This window comes from Artemia sp. Qi Xiang Cuo, chromosome 11 (assembly GCF_049724085.1).
Source record: "Artemia sp. Qi Xiang Cuo chromosome 11, ASM4972408v1, whole genome shotgun sequence".
Classification (NCBI taxonomy): Eukaryota; Metazoa; Arthropoda; class Branchiopoda; order Anostraca; family Artemiidae; genus Artemia; species Artemia sp. Qi Xiang Cuo.
The window spans coordinates 17,452,530-17,457,436 of record NC_142804.1 but is presented as its reverse complement, the minus strand read 5'-3'; the positions used below and the strand labels follow the sequence as shown (position 1 = coordinate 17,457,436).

Below are 4,907 nucleotides of genomic sequence, written 5' to 3'. Positions count from 1 at the left end.
CCCCCCCCCCCCCCCCCCCCCCCCCCCCCCCCCCCCCCCCCCCCCCCCAGGCAGGGAGTAATGTATATATATATATATATATATATATATATATATATATATATATATATATATATATATATATATATATATATATATATATATATGTGTGTGTGTGTGTGTGTGTGTGTGTGTGTGTGTGTGTGTGTGTGTGTATATATATATATATATATATATATATATATATATATATATATATATATATATATATATATATATATATATATATATATATATATATATATATATATATATATATATATATATATATATATATATATATATATATATGCAAGAGTAAAATACATAAAACGGCAAAATTTACCAACACAGTGATAATTTGCACATTTTATTTTAGAAAACCAGTTGAAGTACTGACTATACCTATCACGCATGGCTACTCCGAAAACGTTCTTTGAATTGTGTCTTTTTCTGTACCGTTAGCAGTCGCATATTTTATATATTTGAATTTTTGCAAAAACCTGCCGTTATGTTTAAAAACATTCGGTGATCTTTTCGTAGTATGAACGGCAGAGGAACGAGTAAGTTTTGACTACCAGTGAAAAATTAATTGCATTAGAAAATTTGCATAATTATATAAAAAGAACACGTGTTGAAAAACAAACCAGGAAATTCAGCATGTTCAAGCACCAAACCCATCAATGAAGGTTTCAAGCTCCTCAATGCAAAGAGAATAGAATTTTACAATTTTTTTTTTCAGCGAAAGTCGGTCACATTCTTCATTGGTTTCTTTTTCTTTCTTTTGAGGTGATTGACTGAAAGAGTGATTACAGAGTATCGGAATAGGACTAATTTGAAAGAAAATTTTAATCTACTACCCTTTAGGTTCTACGCAATATTAAGCCCTACAAATGAAAAAAAGATGGAGATGGTAGCTTGATAACACCTTCCCTGTGTATATTTTAGGCCCCAAATTTGTTACTGATAGTTTCATTTGCCTAACTTAGCTTCTTTCCAAGATAGCACAAAGCCCCTCAAGTAACAAAGAGGATGATACCAGAAAAGTGTCAATTTCTACCATTTTGTGGGGTGAAAATGAAATTTTGGCCCGAATATCACCAGAATACTATCAGACAATAATTCTGAAATACTTGTTAGGTCTTAAAACATCAAAAAGATTATGTATATAGCCTGCCCTTTAAGATCATACATAATATAAATCCGAATTTTCGCCATTGTGTGAAAAAAAACGAAAAAGAACTAGGTCCAAAATACTATCAAGCGGATATTGTGATATAACCAGTCCATTAAGAAATGAAAAACTGTATGCAGCCTACAATTTTCAGGGACCCGACTGCCACACAGTTACACATCCGTCCCTGGATATTAAGAAAGAAAGGGTCTAGAGAAAAAGGCTTTGAATAGATTGGGATGGAGGAGGAGCTTGCGTAACTGTGTTGGCCTCAGGTGGCTTGGTGGTGCGGTGAGTTGTTGTTAGTAGTAGGAGTAGTATAGTAGATACAACTATTGAGATGGTGATTAGGGAGACCTGCATTTTTAGTTCTTTCCCATTCATTTCTGTCAATGTCTGAAATAGGTGCCTCTCCTGTAATTAGACACCTCCTAGTCTTATCCTAGTTATTACTTCTCCAGTGGTTTTATAACAAATAAGGAAACACATTAGTTTTCCTCAGTGTTAAATTCAGAATTTAACAGTTGGCAACTTGAGAATTTTTAGAACCTCCCATTTCAAGTAACGCTGCTATGTGATGGAATCAAAACCTCAATATTTAAAAACACCTGCCTATGGCAAGGACTCAAAAAATATTGATTTTTTGCTATACCAAGGTGTCTTGAAATAGAGAGGTCCTTAAATCTCAAGTTCCTACCTTTAATTTAATCTGGTGTCTGTTCGAAAGACAACTGTCTATTCAATGGATGCGCTGCAAGAACTAGTGCTGAATAAAAACTTACTCTGTAAACACAAGGAATTCTTGCAAACTATTTGTGTTCGAACTTGTTTGTTGAATTTTGAAAACTGCACATAATTTCTAGGCAGGAAAATCGAAATCCTTAACCACACGAGAAAACAAAAGCTCTAAAATTACGGTTGACGCAATGAAGAATTGGCGCAAATTAATTCATAGTCAGCTGAACGCCACCGCCTCATCTGGTGGCGGTGCGGCGGCGGAGCTACGACACTTCGACGGCGGTCGACCGGGCGTCTCGTCGGTGGTGTTCGATGCATATGCCGGCGCGGCGCAGTGGTCTATCTTAAACCCTGTTTTATTAAGAACGCGTCATTCCAATTCATTTCTCACTTTCCACCTTTTAAATTTTGTTCATTTTAGTTAATTAATAAAATGGAATAGAACAGAAGTATACAAAGAAAATACTAGAGCTATTAAAAGAAAATTTCAAGATCCGGCAGTTGAGCCAATTCTATTTCAGAGATTCCATCGTCATCTTGCATTACTAAGATAGATCAGGTGACTTTTATGCACCCAACCCCCATTAAATATTTTGCCTCTAATGGTGTTTGTCTTCCTTATATTTACTTAGGCAATGACTGCAATTTGGAGTTGAAGAAGAAGGGGCATTATCACTACTCCCAATTTTGTCCTCCCCCCCCCTTAGATTTTAAAAATACCTTTTTTCAGTATGTTCATTGAATTTTTTTTCTGGTTATTCACTAAAATATGAAAAGGACAATAAAGTTGCCCTTGATTTTGAAAAATACATTTTGTCCCCTCCTCCAAATTTTTGTGAATTGACGCCATTGCCAAGGCCCAGCATAGGTACCGAAGAACTGACTTGAGTTTTACCGAAAAGCTTGCTCCCTTGAAGCATCTTACATGTGACCTTCTAACTATTAAGAATCTTTCTCTTTGTACTACTTATTGTTTGTATAATTTAAAACATTTGGGTTCTTTGTATATTTATTTAATACCTTTTAACACAATTAAAAGAAAAAAACATTTAATTTCAACTAATTCAGTTCACAGAAATTCACTCTTGAGATATGCTCCTGTCACTTCACTACAATGTAAAAAAAATTGATCTAATAGTTAGGATTAACATAGTCGAATCCCTCAAATTCATCACCGCTAAGCTGCTGCACCCTACGATTTTCAGGCTCACTAAAAGCAGATAACTCTGGCTTCTCCTTTTTAAAGCTTTTATCGAAGTTCTCTGCCTTTTTCTCATCACCAACTTTTGGCTTGAAACGGGGGTTTGGATTGTCTAGTTTCAATTTTTGACCAATCAATATCTTTGAAGAAAAGATGATTTCTAACGTCATCTTCCCCTTCTGGCCCACAGCCAAGTCTTTTATTTAGATCGTTCGTGAGGAACCCTTCGCAAGCATCTTTGGCTTCTTTTGACACGAATATGGGAAAGGAGACACTTTGCCCAACGATTGCAGAAAAAAGTTCTAACGAAGTTTCACCCCCGAAAGGTAGTATCCCTGTAAGCATTTGGAATAGAATAACATCATATGCCACCAGTCGTTCGACTTATCATACGGTTTTCGTAATATAATCTCTGGTGCAAGGAAATAAGGTGTACCGCAAAATGTGTCGGTTTTTTTATCCCCTTGAATGCCAAGCTTACACATCCCAAAATCTGCCACTTTTATGTGTCCGTCTTGATCCACCAGCACATTATCTAACTTCAGGTCTCGGTAGATGATTCCTATAGAATGAAGAAAGAACAGAGCTATAGCAATTTCAGCAGCATAAAAAGTCGTAACTGGCTCCTTGAATTTACTGCTCTGTAACATGTGAAACTCAACATCTCCACCACTAACATATTCCATAATGAAATATAATCGATCATTAGTTTGAAAGCAGGAATATAGCTCGACTAGGAAATGGGATTTAGAGGGAAATGATAGGACGTTTTTCTCTGCCATAGCGAATTCAACTACATCATCTAAATCTACACCGTCCTTAATCTTCTTGTAGGTTTTCACTGCATAAAGCTCTTCAGTTCCTTTCCTTTTAGTTAAAATTTTTTTACCGAAGCCCCCTTTACCAATGATCCGCAAAAAATTAAAATCAATAGGAAAATCACAAGAAGAAAAAATCACAAAAACAAGGTTTAAACTTTCCGATTTTCTTTTTCGATGGACCAATCCTTCCTGCCAGATCCACTTCATTTGTCAAGTTGTCGATGGTTGAATTCAATTTTTTCATTTGAAAATAAAAGCTAGATAAGATGCCATTTAAATCACGTTTTCCAATTCGACTTTGGTATCTTTTCAATTTTTCCGAAAGTGAGTTTGTCTGTCGTACAGAATCCATTATTTTCTTCTGTACTCTGAATTTTTTCTTCACTCCTGGGGATCTATAAAATATCCATAGCATTCTGGCAATTGTGGCAATCTCATTGTCTAGTTTTTTGAACGGATCAATCTGTTTATTACCAGTCTTGTTTTCAATTTTGGAAACAATGGCAACCTTTTTGTCCATCTGGCCTGAATTGTCATTTCTCAAGTGCACTTTTTTAGCATCAGGTCCTACCTTAGAAATTCCAATAGGTATAACGATATTCACCTTCTTCACCACTGCTCTCTTCTCTCCTATAGGACACCAAACACCTTTTTCCTTCCCAAAACTTTCAATTCACTGGAAACAGTCATGTATATGCAAGAAGTAACGTCATATAAAGGCAGAATAGGCAAGATTGTGGTGACGTCAATCAAAACCATTCTGCATTTTATCCGTCAAATTAGAAAATTCATTTGTGATGACGTCATCCAAAATCAATGGCTTCTCTATTCGGTATTAACAGTAAAAGAGAAAAATGCTAGCCGGTGTCATAGATGACGTCATCTAAGGGGGTTTGGGGTTAACGGTTTAAACCTCTTTCCACCTCAAATATTTATTTGACTGTTAATCTTGCGT

At 35.8% G+C, this 4,907-nt stretch overlaps 1 pseudogene; it reads right to left on the bottom strand.

Annotated features, from left to right (window-relative positions):
- Positions 1–3,061: 3,061 nt before the first annotated feature.
- LOC148946711 (protein kinase C, brain isozyme pseudogene) lies at positions 3,062–4,159 on the bottom strand (annotated as a pseudogene).
- Between the last annotated feature and the right edge of the window lie 748 nt (positions 4,160–4,907).